At 35.8% G+C, this 21,937-nt stretch overlaps 1 protein-coding gene across 8 annotated transcripts in view; it reads right to left on the bottom strand.

Annotated features, from left to right (window-relative positions):
- The window catches only part of ARHGAP32 (Rho GTPase activating protein 32), a 297,156-nt gene that overhangs the window by 38,240 nt on the left and 236,979 nt on the right, over positions 1-21,937 (bottom strand). Inside the window, exons 1-2 of one of the 8 annotated variants that reach the window (XM_013062156.2) lie at positions 15,641-16,246; positions 14,463-14,581 (exon numbers count right to left, since the gene is read on the bottom strand). The exons of 6 other annotated variants lie outside the window; for them this stretch is intronic. The gene's annotated coding sequence lies outside the window, so the exon portion shown is untranslated. Of the gene's footprint in view, positions 1-14,462; positions 14,582-15,640; positions 16,247-21,937 lie in introns of those variants that run through there. One more of the 8 variants, XM_004763908.3, reaches the window with a different exon arrangement.

The raw sequence follows: 21,937 nt of genomic DNA, 5'->3' as shown, positions 1-21,937 counted from the left end.
AACAGGCTGACTACAAAACAAACTATTACAAGAACACTTTATATTCTGCAGGAAAATTCTAGCAGAGGTTTAAGAACAGTTGCTCTATAAATAACATCAGAATTTTATGCCTTCTTCTCACCAACTTGAGATCCTACTTGATGAGACTGTCAGCAAATTTAAGTAATATCATCTGTGATCTATAAATCAAGATTGGTAAACCAGCCATCTTCCCAAGGCATACCCAAGGATGCTACAGGATTATGAATGGGACTCGAGTTTTACTCTACTATATTCCTTTGGAAATCTTTATAATAGGTAAGACCTAAAATGTGTAAATGTGGTTTACATTTTTAGTAAATTTCTAAAATATTTTACGTGGTGGTTAGAATTTTTAAAGTTTTTGTTAACCGGAAAAAAAACTGAAAAAAGAAACAAATCCCTCTTTCTTGTTTTATAAAGAGGATAATCCCATTAAGATATAGAACACACTTGTCAAACTAATAGCTATATAAAATACATATACAATATAAAAAAATCAGTCTATTAACATACTTCTATAACATATTAATATGTCACCTTAATTCCTCTTAGATATAGGCAAGAAATAAGTACATTATTATGCAGTAAAATATACCCACTGACCCATATATTGAGAAAGACAACAGCCAAAAAATTGAAAACAATCAAATCCCTGGAAAAAATGACTTCTGAAAAGTGCAACCTAAAGGAAAAATTACTCTAAAAGTCAACATATAACAACTAGTATAAGCTCAGAGATTAGCTGTGAGAGAGAAGCCACAATGGCCTCAAAACTCCTACTCACTCTGCCAACAATTAGTGGGAGTCTTACTGAATCCTACCATGTAAAGATCCTTGAGTGACCCCAAATCTTAAGTCCCCTGAACTCATGAAGCCTCTTGTAGGAACTCTGTGTATTGAAAGAACATGTGACCTGGGGAACTCCAAGATGGCCTTTGATGGGATTTATGGATCAGATCAGCCATTTGCCTTCTATATCTTTCCATTTTATGAGAAATAATATTTACAGATAGAAGCATCTTTTCTATGAACTGTATGAGGGTGATCAACCATTATGAGTTGCCCATTTTTCCTAGAACATGAGATTATCAGTGTTAAAACCAGGAAATCCTACGCAAACTGTAACAAGGTAGTCATCATAGACCCAACACAGATTAAATAAGGAATTTATTTTTCTACATTCATTATTTAAAATTTACTTAGAATTGTCAGAATAATTTTGATGCTGTATCTACTGACAAGCCCTGAAAATCTGGGTAAATTACAACCTCTTTTCTATCTAAGGTTCCTTGTTGTAAATGTAAACCATGCACTCTCCTGCTAGTGAGACATTTACAGCATACTTGGGTAACTTCAGAAGTATTTCACACATAATATTACTATATTAAAAGTCACTGGATTTGTAGGAGTATTGTACTCCCCTAGTTGATAGCAGATAATGTGTTAAGCATCTCTGTTAAAGAATGGCCATCAAACCATTTCTGTTCATTCTCAAACACTTTCTACATAAACTTTAAAATAATTTTGATAAGATTTATTAAAAAAGTATAAATGAGTTTGGTTTTTTTCAATAACTGAACTTTTTTATGTATCAACATTACAGTGATATAATTTGAAAGAATTTTAGTTTCTACAATATTCAATATTATCATCTGGAAACAGGGTGTGTCATCATTTTTCTAAACCTCTTACCTCTCAGTAAGTTTTCTATTTTTCCTTATGAAAAGATACATTCCACAAAAATGTCTGGTTAGGAATATTCCTAAGTAGTCTGCATTTGTTACTCCTCTTGTAGAATAGTACTTTTCTTCAACTATGGCTTTAACTGGTAATTATTGGTATACTGAAAAACAATTTCTTTATTTATAGTTCAAATCTGATCATTTACTAAACTCTCAACAATTTTAAAAGGATTTTTTATTGATCCTTTTGGATTTCATGGATATATAATTCCATCAAAGCAAATAATGGTAACTCTGTCCTTTTTTCTGATAGGAGTAAGTTTTTACTTCTGTTTCAGATTTTCATAATTGGCCAGAACTTCCAAGATACATGTTAATAGTAGGCATTCGTCCTTTGATGACAAATTTGATAAAAATCTGAGTTGAATTTGACAACCGCATATGATGTATATGAGAGAGCATTCTTTTGGTCTCCAATCTTCAAGAATGTCTCATAGGAAGAGGAATTGAACTTCAATTCATTCATTCAGCAACAAATATGAAAGTGCCTACTATTTCTTAGGAAATGTTCCAAGTCCTGAGATTACAGTGGGGAACAACTTAGGCAAGCTCTTTGCTGTCACATAGCTTACTGAAGGAAGAAAGACAATGAACAACTAAATAAAAATACCAACATAGCCAGCATTTATTTTATACTTAGGAAGTGCAACTTCCTACACATAGCAACTACACAAGTGTTTTTATTTACTGACCATTCCTTTCTCACAGAGCCCTGTAAGGAAACTACTATTATTATCCCCCTTTTCAGATGAGGAAACTAAGGCACAGGCACAGAGAGCTAAGTAATAGTCAAAGGCCATATAACTAGGATTCAAGATCAGGAGGTCTGGCTCAAAACCCAACTCTATGTGATATTGCCTAAATGAAGGCAACCAGGTAATTTCAGATTGCTTTTAACAGCTTGTAAGGAAACAGAGTGAAGGAATAATGGCAAGGGGAAAGAAACTATACTGGATGGGCTGGTCAGGGTAGGAAGGTAAGAAGAAGTCACATCGGATCTGTAAGGCACCGAGAACTGTGGGAGAGGAAGACAGTGGTATGAAATGAGGTTGAAGAGGTATGCAAAGGCCTTTGTATAGAGCCTGGATTGCCAGCAGTGAGAACACACTGAACAGTTTAAATATTTTAGAAAAGTTACTTTGAAAATAACCCAATTTGTGTTTTAGAAACTCAAATGTGCATTAACAGGGAACTGGATGAGTTAACTATGATTCTGGCTCCATTCAAGGACCCTGATAATCATGACCTGAGCTGAAAGCAGACGCTTAACTGACGGAGCCACCCAGCTGCCCTCTACCTACTGATACAGAGTAATCCTCAGAACATATTAAGTCAAAAAGGAAGGTAGAGAACATTATACTTAGTAGAAGAATGGGGAATGCATATATCAAACACACATAAATTAACACAAACACATGTATGTGTGCACCTAAGAGTTTATTTTTGCAAAGAGAAACACTAGAAGGATAAAACAGAAATTAATAAAAATGGGTAAAGAAAATGGGTGAAGAAAGTAAAACTGCTCTGAATATATATACCTTTTTATATAGCTTCATTTTTAAATTATGTTAACATTCCTTTCACATGTTCAAAATAGAATTTAAAACATTAAAAAAGCAAATCCTAATTTTGAAAATAATCTGACACAATGTATCTAAATACCAACTTGGTTAACATTGTCAACAGAGAGCAACTACTTTAAATTACTTGGAAAGAGTAAATTGGCCATGCTTAGGGGAATATATTCTAAGACCAAAAAAAATTACAAAGTAATATTTAACTTCATTCAACTGTTTTACTATTGGTAATAATATTGGAAGAGTGATTCTGAAGTAATTTTATACATATTGTAGGACAAATGTATGAATGTTGTTAGGAATGAAGGTTTTCAGTGTGAGAGAAAGGTGATTCAATTAGAAAATCAAAGAAATCAAGGAAAAACCCCAGTAATGTTCTCTTGAATTGGAAATGTGAACATGAACTTCAAATTAAAATACATATTTCTTCTAAGCTCTTGTCAATGAAAAGGTTTAGAAACAATAACATTCCAGTTGCAATGAACACCTTTGGTCTCAGGAGTGAGTTTGCTAAATATCATTCCTTAATGAAATAAAGCAAGACTCCTTGGAGAAATGGCTGTTTGCAAGTTGACAGCAAAAAGCACAAGGTGAGATGGGGAAATTCTGTTGTAACAGCAAGGGAAACACCCACACCCAGAAGAAGCCGTGCCAAGACGACAGGTGAAAAGATTCCCACTGGCCAGCTGTGGGACATAATGAAAATTCGAACATCATAACCAGTGATGACAACTTACTGTAAAACATCAAATAAATAAAAATTTATGTGTCCATAGTAACACTCCCCAAAAGAAAGGAAGAGAATGACAGTTTTTCAGTACAAACTGAGCTAGAACAGTTTTAAAAAGTTCATGAGTCGTTTGCCATACTGAACTGGGTACCCCGCTAGGAGAGAAAGGAATAGATTTCTTCACAGCAATTAGCAGTATCATATCTGGAATGAGTGGAATTAATTCTGTGCTAACCAGGAAATACACACATTCATAATTCAGTGATAACTGTATGGAAATAAATTATAATCATGATCTTCCAACCAAACTCTCATACACAATAAAATTACATTAGTCAGAGAGCAGCCTATGTAGAACTGCATTTTCCAGGACACAAGACAGCTCTCACTCCACTTTTGATATGCTAAGTTTGGCTCAAGAACAAGGAAACTTGGCCATCTTTTTCTGTTAGGGTCAAGACTGTTCATGCTAATTTTTCCTAAATACTGACATAAGACTCAATTAAGTAAGGGCGGGGACAAAATTAGAACCAATGGAGAGTGTCATCACCAACCCTGTGATCCCATTTGGCACCTGAGGCTCCTGGGAAATGTTGCCAACATATGTACAACCTGGCTTCTACTCTGTGTAGCTGGGTACCTTGCTTCTGCTACCTTTCAAAAAAAACCCAAAACAACAACAAAAAACCCCATTAAAATAAAGTGGGAACTTTAAATCCAACTTGTAATGAGACTGGGATGGGTGTGTGTGTGATCTCTACCTACTAATCTATAATTCCAATCTGAGATACCAAAATAACCAATGTTGATAAATGATAACTGGACATACAGTCTTAAATGACTTCTAAGTCTTCAAAGTAAGATTAAACTATGTTCTACACAGTTATAGTGTTGTCATTATCGTTGTTCATCTAACTGTCCACTGTGGTAGAGACAGTTGTGGTAAAAGGCTCTGGCATCCCTAACTGAATAATGAGTTATCCATCTAGATGGATAAATTTCATTGTATTGGGAATTTAATAAAAATATTCAATTTAGTTATACTCAGATTTGAATATCTAACCATACTTCCAAATATAAATGTCTCTTTGTATTAATTTGTTCTTTATATTTCCTTCCCATTTCTTAGGTAGTAATATGGCCAGAAAAAGCTTACTGCGGACATGGACACTGTCCCCACCCACTGCTTTATAACAAACCAGAAAACTAAGTTAATGAATCTACCTTTTGAGGAAGAGAATTATGGAATACTGTCATTCACATCAGAAGACTTCTATTGAGGAAGGTAGAGTAGAGATTTGGCTTTAGACAGTTAAGTGCTTATAAACCCGTTTCAACAAAGGAAACTAGGACGCCACCATAAGGGTGTTAGGGTTAAGGTCCACCAAACATGCTGGATTACAGAAACGAAAATGGTGAACAGCATTTCAACAGATAAAACAGATCAAAGATCAAGAGTAAAACACAAACAATATTTACACAAAAGCAAATCATGCCAGTTTATATTCAAATTCCCTTTTCTGGAGTTGAAATGCAACATGGGCCACAATGCTAACTTCTTCCATGTTCCTCACACAGGATAGATTTTTACATCTGCGGTCTTTTTTTTAAACCACAGAAAAACCCAACTAGACCAGTCTTTCCAGTAGTTAAAAGCTTTAGCAGTATGACACACAACATAGTATCTCCAAGGTAGATCTTTATGATACCAATAACCAGCTTACAGGGTACACTAAAAGCATACAGTTCAGTAGGCCATAGTGAACCTTGACATGGAGATATGGGGCACCAGGTGTTGCTAATTACACAGCATAATTTTGCTCTAGCAAAACCAAAGATTCCTTACTTTCTCAGTATTTCACCGAAACCAGGCTTCTCTAAACTGGGTGGGTCTCAGAAATCTTCTAGACTGATTTGAATGCGGGGCTTACATTAATTTCTCAGGAAATTAAATTACAAGATATTTGTGCCAGATAAGGATCGCAGCATTAGGTTTATTTGATCATAAGCACAGAGTTCTAAGATCAGTAATAAATTCATAAAGTCAAGCAGATGAATGAAAGAGTAACGGTGGGATGTATAATACTTAAAGAGATTATTATTACTAAACCTAAGGTACAATAAAGTATGAAAATAATGTTTAGCGTGTCCAGTGGATTTTCACGATTGTGCACAATATCCTTTTTTGCTTGAAGTTTTTAAACACATATTCGATGCCATTTGGTGGAAATTTAACAGGGGAAGAGAACTGGAATTCTGACAGGTAACAGGACTACATGATATTTAAGGATCTTATAACCTCCCAAGCTTTGTCTCTGTTGCAAACTTTGAAACATTTTGTTAAACAAATATGAAAATATTTGAGTTTAAAAACAAAATTCCATAAACTTGCTTTTAGTTAAGGCTAAATAATATATCTAGTCATACCAATAAGCATGAAGAAAGGATTTTCCTCTAAGAAACATCAAAATGACTTTCTCACTTTGTTCTTATATACACGGACTAGTAAGTTCTAAAGTTCTGCTCTTCAAAGGAGTATCCTAAAAATGAATTTTAAGAAAAAAAAGATAAAACTTTTTTTTTAAATATTTTTTTTAAAAAAGACTTTATTTATTTATTTGACACACACACACACACACACACACACACACACACACACAGCACAGGCAGGGGGAGCAGCAGGCTGAGAGAGAAGCAGACTCCCCACTGAGCAGGTAGCCCGATGCAGGGCTCAATCCTAGAACCCTGGGAACATGACCTGAGCCAAAGGCAATGCTTAACTGACTGAGCCACCCAGGCTCCAGCAGAAAAAAACTGTTGGGGGGCGGGGGAAGTCTATTGTAGTACATGCTTAGTTTTAACCTCACTACTATTTAAAAGCCTACTGGCCTAAAACTTGCTTAGACTGTTTTCAGGCCAAACTGATGGGAAAACGTGACCAGAAAACTAGGCCTGGGTTAGGAGGTCCTGGGTAATCAAAAATTAAGGACTCTGAAAAACAATCTGAGGGTTTTGAAGGGGCGGGGGGTGGGAGGTCGGGGTACCAGGTGGTGGGTATTATAGAGGGCACGGATTGCATGGAGCACTGGGTGTGGTGCAAAAATAATGAATACTGTTATGCTGAAAATAAAAAATAAATTAAAATAATCAAAATATCAGAAGAAAAAAAAATAAAACAAGCAACTGTTAGTAGTAGTAGAGCCCTGTATAGGTATGCTTACTTTAAAAAATATTTTTGATTATATAGAAAAGTTTAAGAGAATTATATGACAATATCGATGTGCATATCATCTAGCTTTTCAGTCTTAACATTTAGCCATATATTTCCTCAGATTCATTTTTCCTTTTTTTAAAAAAAAAAAAAAAACTAAGCACTACAAATATAGAGCACGGTTATCTTCTCCAATCCCATACTCATATAGAGAGAACCTTTATCAGGAATTCAGTATTATTACCACATATACTTTTTTGTGTTTGTTTTTTAAAAAATTTTAGAGAGCTTCATTGAGGTACAGTTGACATATGATAAACTAAGTTTAAAATATATAATTCAATATGTCTTGACATGCACATATACCTTTGAAACCACCACCACAATCCAAATAATGAACAGACCCATCTTAGTATAGGTTTCTATAATTGCTTTCTATTTGTCTGTTTTTCTAGCTTGCCATTCAGGGGAGCACTATAAAATTGCCCTTTTTTATTACTATGTATTGGCTAATTGATGACATAAGTTTTTATACTTTACACATGTATGTAATCATAAAGAATATATCCTATCATTTAAATGTTTTTAAAATAGGCAGAAATGGAATCATACTATATTAAACCTTCTCCCAAATTATGTATTTTCAAAATATGTAATTGTGATTCAGTATATGCATTTTAACTACATTACAGGATTCCCTCATAAGTATATACCACCACTCAGACTTCTCTTCTCCTACTGACTGTCATTGAGGGAGTTCCCAAGTTTTTGTTATTACCACCGATATTGCATTGAGCAACTCTTAAGTGTTTTCCCTGGACAGCACTCAAGTTCAGATGTGGGTTGTAGAGGATATTATTTTTCAACCATATTTCAACTTTGCTAAAATACTCTCTAAAATGATTTATCAAAATGTATACTCTCAAAGGATGAATTTTTGGGTTCCCAGTCTTCATTTCATTATCTGATACCAAACTGATTAGTATGAAATTTTCTCCCACTTTAATATGCGTTTCTATACTTGACAATCAGGTTAAGCAATATTTCATCCATTTATTGGCCATTCCCTTTTGCTCTTCAGTGAAATAAATGTTCATACCCTTTGCCCACTTTACTGTTTGATGTCGTCTTCTTCTTACTGATGAACAAGAATTCTTTATATAATCTAGAAATGAATCCTTTGTTAATTATTCACATTACAAATATCTTCTCCCAGTCTGTGACTTATCTTTTATTGCACAGATTTTAAAATGACTTTAAGTATGGTTTCCATAGCTTTCAAGTAAGGAAATGAGTAAGGTCAAAAACATGTCCTATTTCCTCTAAATCTATTTCTTTTTTTTTTTTTTTTTTTGGAACTTCTGTATGATTAGAATGGGGTTGAGATATAATCATATTATTTTTTTCCCTTCTTCATAACCAGTAATTTCATCACCTTCTACTGAATATTCACTTTTGACCCCTAATCTTTAAGATTATTGATTCTTAAGTGAAAGATGTGTGGCTCCTGGGTGGCTCAATCGTTAAGTGTCTACCTTTGGCAAAGGTCACGATCCCCCAGAGTCCTGGGATCCAGCCCCACATTGCATAGGGCTCCCTGCTCAGCAGGAAGCCTGCTTCTCTCTCTCCCACTCCCCCTGCTTGTGTTTCCTCTCTTGCTGTGTCTCTCTCTGCCAAATGAACAAATAATTTTTTTTTAAAAGACAAAAAAAAAGAAAGATGTGTACAGTGTGTGAGGGGTCTGTTTCTGAGTTCTCTCAATTCTGTCAGTCTCTCTCCCTCCATTTGTACCTCAATTTCTTAAGTTCTTACACTTTCTAAGTCTTAATATCTAGAGCAAGAGGCCCCTCTACTTACTCTTTAAAATAGCCTTTATATCTTTGGCCTTTTACTTTTCTCATATGAATTTTAGAATCAGCCTGCCAAGTTAAAGAAGGAAAAAAAATGGGGGAGAATCTGATTAAAGCTGCATTGAATTATAGATTATTCTGGATGAAAACTGGCTTATAACATTGAACCTTCCTGTCCATAAACACAGTAAATCTCTTCACTTATTTAAGATTGATTTTTCACATCCTTCAGTAAATTTTTCTAATCTTTCCCCATAAAGGTCATATGAACTTTTGTTATAGCTATTCTCAGGAACTTTATGGTTTTTGCTGCTAATGCAAATGGTACTATTTTCTAAATTTTATTTTCTAATTGTCACTAGTATATAAAAATACAATTACCGTGCTGTGAAGGACCACTGATTCCTTCCAGTTGTTCCCCTGAGAAGTATGTAACTTTCAGTCCTTCATTTTCCTCATCTAGGAAAAAGTTAAAAATCTACCTAACAGAATTATGATGCTATGAGGATTAAGTAAGAGTAGATTTTTAACTTGTAGATAAAAAGATTTGTTCATTTGCTTCTTCCTTTCCAATCCTTTAACTTACTTAATATCACTGAATTTCCAATAAACAATTATCTTATTCTTGACTTATATAGATTGTTTCTTAAGTCTCACCATTATGAATAAAATTTTCTTGGGGTTTTTGGATGGAGAGCTTAACTATATTCAAGAAATTCCCTATGTTTAATTGCCAAGATAAATAAACAACTGTTAACCTTTATCACATAATTTCTTTGCATATCTTAAGAAGATCATTTAGTTTGTCTTGTTTAAGCTTTGAGTGTGGCAAACTAAATTTACACCCACTTTTAAAAGTCTTACTTTTAGGGACACCTGGGTGGCTCAGTCATTAAGCATCTGCCTTTGGTCCAGGTCCTGATCCCAGGGTCCTGGGATCAAGCCCCACATCAGGCTCCCTGCTCAGAAGGAAGCCTGGTTCTCTCTCACTCCCCCTCTTGTGTTCTCTCTCTCACTACCTCTCTGTCAAAAAAATAAATAACAAATCTTAAAAAAAAAAAAAGGTCTTGGTTTTATACTTCTATGATAAGTTCCCTTTACTCCTACTACCCTTGTATCCTTTGCATGGATGTAAATGAGTGCAAGAGACTTGAGAAGGAAACAGTAGTTTAAAAAAATAACGTCTCAAGCCCAAGTTCCATCTTAAAAACTGTAATAAACAAGGGAGTACTGTAAACATATTAGAAGTGACTTTCAATAAAGGAACAGAAATAAAATAATTCTATACAGTATAAGTATAGACAAATAATTCCAAAATTACTGATGCCTTAAACAGCAGCAAAAAAATATGGCATAGATTGAAGATTTGCAGTCTAAAGACCTGAAGTGAACTGAAAATACTTAGTATTTTCACATTTATTAATAGGGATATTGACAAGAGATACAAAAATTAACTTATTTTTAAGTACGCACTGTCATATGTCCTGAAAGGATCTTTGGGCAACTGAGAAACATAGCTTTGGAACCAGTGTAGTAAACACTCATGCCGGAGAAAATCTAATATAATTCTTATTTACTTTATAGCTCTGAGGATCAATTGAATTAGTCCAAACTAACCAACAAAGCTTTTATTTGAAATTAAATGAACTCAGAAATTAAGCTGTGATTCACTAGAATAATAATTCTACAAACCTTTTAAAGAAAAATTTCTAGATAGTTAAGATTCTAACGTGACTCAAATGTAAGTCACAAAATAAACTGAACCCAAATCACTTTTCTGAGTACTACAGAATGTCTGTAACTTTTCCTTTTGCATAATATAAAAGAATTTTAACATATATAAAGCTTTTAGGATGAAGGACATAAAGGAAGTTCTTTAAGTCAGTAAGTGAAAATACACAAAAATAACTCTAATGATGTTTCTTTGATCTTACAAAAAACACCCTCCAAATCAGAGTAAAGGAGCTTCTTGTGCACCGAACTTAAGAGTAACTTTTTACTTGATGGAATAAGAATATGTCCAAGAAATTCCGTCCCTGACTCTTTTATCTCTCAAAATCTTCTGGTCTATTTTGTGTTAGATCTCTCTCAACCTGGCTCCACCCATGGCCCAAGGGCAAAACAAAAATTGAATCCTAACCCCCCAAAAATGAAGGAAAATTTAGAAATAGTAATATCCATGATATAGTAATATTATAAAAATAATTATAGTACAGCTAATATTTATTGAGTGTTATCTAAACTCAGTCCGTGTTAGTATCAAACTCTAAATGATTTAAAACTCAAAATATAACCCAGTTATCTGATCACTAGAATTTTCTTCTTAAAAGTGATAAGAACAGGGGCATCTAGGTGGCTCAGTTGGTTAAGCATCTGCCTTCAGCTCAGGTCATGAGATCCCAGGGTCTTGGGTTCAAGCCCCGCATGGGCTCCCTGCTCAGCAGGTAGTCTACTTCTCCCTTTCCCTCTGTCCCCAGCTCATGAAATGAGCTGACATGAAATACTCTGACAAAATAAAATGTTAGAAAAGCAAAGAAAGCTCTCAAGTCTTGGAAAATGTCTTTGCTGTAGAAAAATTCATCAGTAGGAAAGAAAGGGCATCATTTAAAACTTCATCAAAGAGCTATATAAAAAAATAAATAAATCAAAGAGCTATATAAAAAAAATAAATCAGGCTTTCTAATGATCTTGGAAAAGGGTGGTATAAAAATTTAAGATAGAAAGATCACTGTTAAATGTTACTGTTTTATGCATAGTATATTAGGTTTAGCACTTTTAAGTAAAAATAATTTTAGTTGAATCATTTTATTTCTTTTTCTCCATGAAAACTTAAAATAGTAGTAAGGAGTTCTTATATAACTAATTTATACAACATGCTTATATAACTATTTCCAGAACTTGATGCATAATTATACTATCTTTAATTGTTAAAGGCATTCAGAGTTGTTGATTACATTGTATGAGATACTATTATTTTTTTGATTTGCCAGCAAATCCTTGGTAAACAGTACAATGGCCATTTATAGTATTGTTTTTACTAGAAAATGCTATATAATTTATAAAGATTAATTTTTGAATTAGGTTTCCAGAATTTGCTGCAGTAATAGAAAAAAAAGGTAAATATGATCTACAGGTTCTGAACTTCCAAAAACTTATTTCTATCAGATTTATACTCAAAATGTAAAATCCTCACTGTCTCCCTCGGAATTACTTTTCATTTTTAAAGCAAGAGTACAGAAGTTTCATCCTTGAATTTCATGTCTCTTCGTCTTTGCCCACCACCAAAAGTAGATGTCCTAGAAAACCTTTAGATAAATTTGAGTATTAAATCTTAATATGCTGTTGAAATTGTTATGGAACAAGAAAGTTCAGAAACTCTTTTGATCAATGTATCATAAATTATTTTGGAAGTTGAGAGAAAAAACTGTTCTCTAACGGATGCATGTAACAGCTGTAAGGGACTGACCCACAGACCAGCTCAGGGATGAGGTTCCGGAATGTGGACGACTGTAACAGTTTTGCTATCTGTACATTCCAACCTCAAAGGGAGGAAACCAGGTATTTGAGAAATGTCATGCACAATGCTAAATTAAAAATAGCATTGACAGTAATGGCTCTTGATTGAAAAATTGGAAAGCTACTAACAGTTACATAAGTCAAGCATGCTTCCATTTACTTAGGAGAAGAGGCATTTCAAAAGGCACTGCTCTCTGGAATGCAGGTGGATGACACGAAGGCATCCAAAAGATAAATCTATAGTAAATTTTAGAGAAGAATCTTTCAGGCACAGAAGAGATAAGAACAATTCACTTGGAAAAAGAGAGGCAGAAATGGGCAACAAACAGCTTCTTCAGAATATTCAGCACAACTCTTAAGCAGAATGGCATGCCTGTGGTTAAAAAAATATTTGAGTATTCGAATAAAAATGTATCTCTTTTTCAGAGTGAAGAATGAAACCAAAGCAAGATCAGGCTGCTGCTCTTCCTAGAGGAGCACACAAACAGTTATAAATTAGAAAGGGCATGGTTATGTTAGATCTTTATAAATCACAGTTCCCTCAGGAAAATGGTCATCAGGTTAAGATAAGACGCTCTCATTATTTACATTACACATTTACTTTTCTAGGAGCTATAAATTTCAGTAATATCAAAAAAGGCTCAAATTTAGCTTATCTGATTACAGTATGATATAAATAAGCTATACATTCTTCTTGCTAAAATTTACAGGTTCTTATTTTAAAATTTAAATTACAAATTAAAATAAATGTGATTTGTTTTGTTCTCTGCACAAAAATGAAGCAAAAAAAATTTTTTTAACTTGGTGACTTTACCACCTCAGTTATTATATAAAAGACTCTGACTAATTGCATTTCTAAATACAGAACAGAAAGATTTGCAATTTAGCAGAGAAGAGTAGGAGGAAACATGGGGTGGATATAAATTTCTGATGCTAAAGGATTCTAACACAGGAATGGGATATAATATACAGATAACAGAAGTATCTCTAATAAGGATTTTTAAATAATCCAGGATCTTATTTTTCCAGGATGAACTAGTACTATTTGACAAGAAGCTTAAAAATTATTTCAGGAAGACATCTATCCATAGATTCTTGCTTATAAAAATTGAAGTATAATAATTACATATTCTTAGGGAATTCAGTAACATCAAAGATAAGAAGACTATCAAAAATACTACATGAAGTTTTAGAAATCTGAAAATTTAGAACCTTAACAGTATGAAAACTCTTTTCTTGAAATTATATTTTTATTAGATTCAAAACAGATTAAATGTAGATTAAAGTATAATCAGATTCACTTTGATGTCATCTAATCCTCTATTAAGCCATAAAGTTTGGTGTGGAACACTGATACGATCATAGGTCATTTTTCATTTGTTTCTGTGGGTTAGGTTTTTTTTGTTTGTTTTGTTTTGTTTTGTTTTTCCCAGGAGCCAGAGTGGAAAGGTTCTGTATTTGAAAGCGTGGAACTGATAATGAGGACATTTTATTTAGAGGCAATCTTAAAAGCCTGCACCACAAAAAAAAAAAAAAAAAAAAAAAAACCATTAGCAAGGAGAGTAAGACACAGATTTTGCAGTCGGACAGACCTGAGGTTTTGAACCCACTCTCTAATCACTTCCCAATTTGCAAGCTCTTGAGTATATGACCTGTTTAAGTCTCAATTCCAACAACTACACAATGAGAATGACAGTAATAATACCTATCAGTCAGGATTACTATAATGGTTACATAAAATTATATATGCCAAGCACCTACCTCAGTAAGTGTTAATAAGCAGGAGTTATTTTTACTACTATAGTTTCTCTTTACCTTTGGTCTAAAAATGTGTTGAGTCCTCCAAAGCACAGGGCTAGCCAGAACCTGAGTCAGCTTTCCAAGCCCGGCTTAATCAAGTCTGGTTGTAGCTCCTAAATTCAGAGCTGAGATCACTAAGGAAGGATGCACATGAACATGGGATCACTTTCTAGTCCTTCCTATAATCATCTTAAATGTAAACTTAACCTAAGAAACTTCAGATTTCTGTTCCCTCCTGCCGAATACCACATAGTACTACCTGATACTTTAAAAAAACGAGTTACGGTCTCAAGCCATTATCACATGAGCAACAGGTGCTTTTAAAAACCTGACAATGAAAAAGAACTGTAAATTCTGAAATCTCCCACATTTATGGTTTTGAAAATTAAAATATTGGTGTCATTTATATGGTAGTGGAACATTCCCGAGAATCAGAAAAACGTTCGGCTGCTTAATAGGGCTGATCTGTGATTCAGAGAACATTCCAGTTTCCATGCTATCTTAATGAAAAGCATTTGTCACCAAGCTCTAAAGAAACACCATAAATACGGAATTCTACCCTGAGTGCTGAAAAAAAATAATCTCTGCAACAGGAAAAAAGTTAATTTACATATTTTATGGACAGAAATGGTTATTAACGCCTATGAGGAAAAACAACACACAGTACTTAAAGTAAAAGGGCTGGAGGGTTATTTTCTTATGCTAATTTGAACAGCCTTTTAATGCAGTCTGTTAAATTCTTTTTAGTTAATCAATACTGCCCATTTTCCATTAGTCAATAACTGAAATATTATTAAACCACCAGGAAAAAGTTTTTTAATGTGCTGGTTGTTTATGATACAAAGGTATGTTCCTTTAATCATGAAGACTTTCGTACATTAACCTCAAGTCCAGAAAACATTAAGATATAAGATGATTTGAAATAGAAAAATGGGAATTTCCTGAAACTGGCCAGGGAAGTAAGACATATAACCCAATACCTATGTAGTACAATCTACTTCAACAATTAATCCTCTCTACAAACATGATAAATACTAAAGCTCAATTACTCATTTTCTGAATAATGAAGTGACTAACCACGCACATAAAAGCAATCAAGGAAACATGATCCCCCCAAAAATGTAAAAACAGACTCCGTGAAATATTCTGAATGTTGCTGGAGACAAGCGTTTGAATAACTGACAGATCCTTACCTCTTGCTGTGGCACAGGTTTTAGGATCAGTACTAAAAGTTACTCCCAGCGACTGTACTCAGCAGTGGATCCGACAGGACACAGGGCACAGGAGCTCTGCATTCCGTGTACAAGCATGCAGAAGAATCACAGCCCCCACAGCTCAGACCTGAGCCGCCTCAGGATAAGTCCGAGTTAGATCACCACAGCACTTTTAGGCTCCGGCTCTGTTTCCAGGCACCCCTTTCCTGCAGTTTTCTTTGCCACGTGGTGTCCCTACCCAAGGCGAGCTGGCTTGTGTGTGGGCAGGAGGCTCGCCTTCAGGAGCTTACTCCTTCCCTCAGCTCGAATGGCTTCTGCAGCACCGCAGGAAGGGCCCAGCCCCAACTCAGACTCACTGGCAGAACAGGCTGGGCCGGTCTCGCTCCACCCATCAACCTCACACAGGTGAGGAGTCCCGCTGGCGAAACACCAGCAGGAAACTGGCCATTTATTGTCCTTGCAATCTTTTAGAAATTTACTTATTCTTTGGTGGTTTATATTTGTTACCTGGGTGGGAGACAGTGAGTGTATCCAATAAAAAAGAGGCACTTCAGGCCCAATGAAGAAAGAAAAGCGATCAAGCAGATGTATTGCCAGTAAAAGCTTGGATCACTAAACCAGCAGCAACCCAGGATTGTTAGTTACTCCACTAACATGGAGAAAAGAAAAAAAGGATCAGTTTACACTGCCTCTGTGTGAACAATTCTGAGACAACAACCTGTTAAGCATCTATTAGGAGAAGAAAATAAAGAAGTATTTTTCAGAATTGAAAATCTAGAATTAAATTTTCCTGCCTATGACTTCCTCCTTTGTAAGTTATCCGAGTGTTCCAAATGTAATGCTGCTTATGTAAGTATTCAAGGGAGTCAATATTCATCCTAAAAAACAGTATTGCACTGTGTTTACCTACTTAAAATGATTTGAAGAAATAAATTAATTGTAAGAGACCAACATATTTTCTGTTACAAATGACTTATTTTTTACGAATACCAATGTAAATCTACATTCAAATATTTGTTCTTGATAAAATAATGCTACTATGTGTTAGATATAATTCTAAGTATTTTACACAGTCTTTCCCTATAACCATATGGAGTTGATTCTAATACTGTTCCCATCTTGGAGATGAGGAAACCAAGGCAGAGAGAGGACTTAAGGGACTGACAAGGTCACAAGAGCAGGAACTGCCAGATTCAAGATACCCAGAGAGTATTTACCATGTACTATGCCGAAATCTTCTGCTATCGATCAAATTTAATCTCTCTTTCCTCTCTGAACATAGCTCTGAATACAAAATTGTTGATAAGTGGTAGGCCACAGTAAGAGAACCAATGAATTCATATAATTTTAAAATAGGCAAAACCACAGAAAGTTCCAGTATGTGGCAAGAACAAAACATGTTAATTTTTACCAGTGGAACAGCTGTGGATTTATGGATTTTGTTGAGTAAGAAATGACGCTCTTAAAGTTTTTTCAGAGTGGAGAAGCAAAGCCATCCTTTAAAAAAAAAAAAAATAGAAACTAAAAAGCAGCCTTCCTCCCACCCTTTCCTTGATTAGTACTGAAGACAACACGGAGGTGGAAGGGGGCAAGGGAAGAAGAACAGGAAAGAAAAGGGGAAGGAAGGAGAAAAAGAAGAGGGAGGGGGAGGTCCATGCTATAGAAAAGCCATCTGGGAATACTTCATACAACTCCTCTGTCCCTTGTGTTACCTAACACCTAAGCACAGTTAGCAATAAATTTGACAACAGTTTGCCAGAGTGAAGGAAAATTCCATAATTAATAACAGTAAATCTCACCTGAAACCCAAAAGGCTGCATTCTACGCTATATAAAAATACATGTTAGGAAAATGAGAGGATGCAAAAAGTGCTGAATGCAAAGCAAGGTCTGTAGTCTCCTTCACTGCAATGTGACAACGTCAATTTCTTGGTATGGAGAATGTGTTGTAGGTTATGTAAGATGTTAAAACTGGGAGAAGTTGGATTTTGAGTATATGCGATTTCTCTGTACTATTTTTGCAACTTCTTCTGAGATGATAAGTATTCAAAATACAAAGTCAAAACAAAATGGCTGACTGAAAGGATCACATTTTGTCCTCCAATGACTGCTTCTGGCCCAGGACAGGTCACTTGTTATTTTTCTCTCGTATTTAACAGAATGTGTAGAGGTTGTCCTGCCTTCACCCACCTGTGTGGGTGAAGGCAGCAACAGGGGAGCTCACTGGAAAGGCAATAGCTACATTCTACTCATACTATTCTAAGAATTAGCTGAATTATTCAAACATTTCACAGTATGTCTAAAAATTCTGCAGGTTTCATGGCCAGAAATATATCCAGAATCCAATCACCTCTCCCCACTTTCACAGCTACCGTGCTGCTCTGAGCCACCCCCCCTCCTGCCAGGCCTATTGCAACAGTTACCAGTCTCTCTTCTTGCGCCCATGTCTTCTCCTTTCCTTAACACACCAACCAAAATGATCCGCTAAACAAGGTCAGTCGAGTCAAATAAAAGCTCTGCACAAAACCTTCTAATGTCTTCCCATCTAATTTTAAATGAAAGCCAAAATCCGTCCAGTGGCACCCAGGTCCCAAAGAGAACCTGACCCCTCCCTTCACCTCCAAACCACATCTCACGTCACTCACTGTTCTAGTCAAACTTCTAGCAAATCCTGTGACAAACCAGGCAAATGTGCAGCTCAGCATCCTCAAGCAAAGCTCCCCCCAGGTAAGTGCATAGCTCCCTTCATTTCTTTCAGGCCTCTGCTCAAAAGCAACCTTCTAATGAGCCCTTCCCAAGAACTCTACCCTCCTTTGGAATTACAACCCCACATGAGCCACATCCCCACTCTTCCTAACCCCCGCACCTCCTTCCAGGCTTCATTTTTCTACAGCACTGACCTACCATACTGCATATTTTACTTGTTTACCTTCTTCTCTCTCATCACACTTGAATATAAATCCCAACATGACAATATTTCTGTCTATTGTGTTTGCTGTCTTAGCCCTAAGACTTAGTATGTACTCTGCAAATTCTGACCAATGAATGAGTGAATACTGGAAATGACCAAAAATGGAAAAGGTTTACTTACTTGGGGGTAAGGAGAAGACTCACTAGGGGCCCATTCCTAGCATTGGCTAAAGGGCATACAGGAGGGGCAGGAAACATTTGTGATTACTAGAGTGAAAACTGTTCAAGTCTGGGGCAACAGGATGGCTCAGTCGGTTAAGCATCTGCCTTTGGCTGAGGTCATGATCCCAGGGACCTGAGATGGAGCCCCAGTCAGGCTCCCTGTTCAGTGTGAGCCTGCTTCTCCCTATGCCTCTGCCCCTCCTCCTCCCCCAACACGGCCAGCTCATGCACTTGCATAAACACTTTCGTTCTTTCTCTCTTGATCTCAAATAAGCGAATAGGATCTTTTAAAAAAAAGAAAATATTCATGCTTATAATTATCAATCAATGGTTTTAGAACAAGCGTTTTATATACAGAGGATGTAAATCAGGATAAAATAATATATATGTCAACAAGCAGATAAGGAAAAAAGACACAAAAAATGAAATACCAAGTTCAAAATAAGTGAACTCATTACTATACACTATTTCCAAATGACTGACACAAACAATAGCTACTGCAGACTAAAATACTGTCCCTTGTTATTCAAAACATAGTCTTGGGACCAGGATCATGGAATTACCTGGGAGTTTATTAGAAATGCAGAGCCTCAGGTCTGGCCCTAGGCCCACTGAATCAGAATACACAGCTTTTAATACTATCTGTCAAGCAAAATGAGCACACAGTGGCCTGAAGAGCCTTCGTGAAGAACACAGTAAGTCATTTGAGGCAGGAGAAAGATCAATAGTCAAAGAGAAGGAGGGAGACCCCAAAGCATACTGCAAGGTAAGGAAAGGGGTTACTGACACTAAATATGAGTTAGATCACAAAGATAAGTTAGTTCTAGTATTTACAGAGCACCTCAAATTCTAGACTAAAGATTTTATACGTAATTCTGGAACAGAGGGAAATCACTGAAGTTTTCTGAACCCAGGGATTTCCAGATAAAAGCTGTATTCTAAAAATTCATCGTAGTAGTAAATATTGAGACAGTAATTAATTATACAAGCATTGTACGAACCTTCTGTGAGGGAGAGAAAGATGGATGAGACATACTTGTCCCTTGTGAGGAGACAGCAATTTCATGAGAAAGTGCCAGAGCTGCTATTCAGTCTGGCTAGGGGTAAACAGGAGATGGGGTGAGGGAGAGACGGGTCAGGGAAGCGCTCATGTAGGAAGTAGGTCACCGCCTGAATCTTGAAACAGAGAGGATTGCAAGTGGCCGAATTGGGGAGGAGAGCATTTTATGCTCTAGCATAGTTGGAGCACGGGGAAAGCTCTGAGCACACGTGTATTTAGAGCACACAGAAGCAGAGCCCGTTAGAGCACACGGGAAGAAAGACTGGAACAGGAGATGGCTGAAAGTGCTAGAACAGAATAGAGTCCAGAGTGCAGGCTTGAGGAAAGACTGCAGGATAGTTTTTGGATTAATTAGAGAGGCATTAGAAAGGATGATGGCGGAACTGAAATCATATTAAGCAGGGTCCTATAAGCACTTCTTGTCAGCCTCCATTTAATCCAGTTTTTGCCCTAATTTCTCTTCTGTTGGTAGAAGCCTTGTGGAAATCCAAATATGTTCTCATTCACTCCTATTATAATAAAAGCTAAACATAATAAATAAATATTTGTTTTGAGAGAGAGAATGTCAAACTGTATCTCTACTCAATATTCTAGAGTGGGACAAATTCTGGATTTTGAGTTACTGAACGGCAAACGAGCTAATCTTTGTCTTGGTGCAGGACCTGACACATAGTAACAGCTACATAAGTGTTGGCCACAGATTCAGCCAGATGTCAGAAGGCGTCAGTAAATCCTAGTTGTGAAACCTCAGGCAAGCTATCTGACCTCCCTGAGTCTCAGTGGCCCCACTTGTTAACACAGGTGTGGAAGGGGATTGAAATACTCTCCCTATTCCCAGTACCTCACAGGATTGTACCAACATTCGAATTCCAGTTCACATAGTGGAAATACAAGCATCCACAAGCTCTAAAGCACTTTACAGATACGTGCTGGTGTGAATCTTCTCTTTGTCCTTGATACATGGTATGAAAATAGTATTCTGTGGCTTGCAGTGTATTTGAAAGCAAATTCCTCAGGGCCTTCTAGCATTTTGGTACTCCTTTGTATCTAATATCAAGACCTCCTAGGGTACCGATTTTAATATCTGATTCTTGAAGGATTAGCCTCCAGAATATAAGCATAAACTCACTGCACATAATGTAAGTAAAAATGTAACTTACTTTATTTGATATAAAGTGTCTGGTCAGTTCGTAATAAAATGACATGTTAAAGAAACATGGTTACAGAAGAGCAAAGTGCGAGAAACTCAAAGAAAGAAAACAGAAACAATTCAGGAACAAAAAAGAGAGAGAGAGAAAGAAAAGAAAAGGGAAAAACTATAATCAGGCAAAATTGGTAAAAAAAAAAATTAGTAAAACAACAAAGGAAGTGAGTCACTAGAGGACCAGTTCCCTAAAAGAAGAAAACAAACAAAAAATTTTATTTTAAAACTATGCTACATATTTGGGTTAATTTGTTACCTTATAAACTACTTCTTAATATAAGGATATCAACAGTATTACATCTAATTACTAAGTCCTCCCCCTAAATGAAGGCCTCAGCTACTTCTATGTCTACTAACCAAAAAATTTAGCTGTCACTAAACAGTAAGACAAAAATTTATAATGCAAACTCTATTCAACGGGCCATTGACAGAGGCTCCCTCCCCGACCGTGGTCCCATGAAAACTACTGTAATTCATTTCTTTCAGTGATATACAATTACATGTTGGCATAAAGATTTTACCAACAAATAAATACTAATTTCATATCTAAGTAAACTAAATCTAGTTTGTGATTCTCTGGAGTTTAATAACATAACAGTGCTAAGCATATATCAATAAATAATACAGCTGACATTTATTAAATATCCAGGGGCTTTAAATGTCTTATCCCTAATCTTCAAAGGAATCTTGCCTCACTTTTTAGATAAGGGAATTAAAAGTCAGAGAAGCCAAATGATGTGCACTCACAGTAAAATGTGGCACAGAGATTAAAACAAAGTTGGAGCCTAGTCTCTTGTCCCTCCAGCTGTGCTGCTTTTCATGCATATACATAAATTAAATAAAATATCTAAGAAGTTAGAGCTATTGTCAGAAAATATCAG

The sequence above is a fragment of the Mustela putorius genome, unplaced genomic scaffold (genome assembly GCF_011764305.1).
Source record: "Mustela putorius furo isolate JIRA1106 unplaced genomic scaffold, ASM1176430v1.1 tig00000460_pilon_pilon_pilon, whole genome shotgun sequence".
NCBI classification, from domain to species: domain Eukaryota; kingdom Metazoa; phylum Chordata; class Mammalia; order Carnivora; family Mustelidae; genus Mustela; species Mustela putorius.
This window is presented reverse-complemented; position numbering and strand designations above follow the sequence as displayed.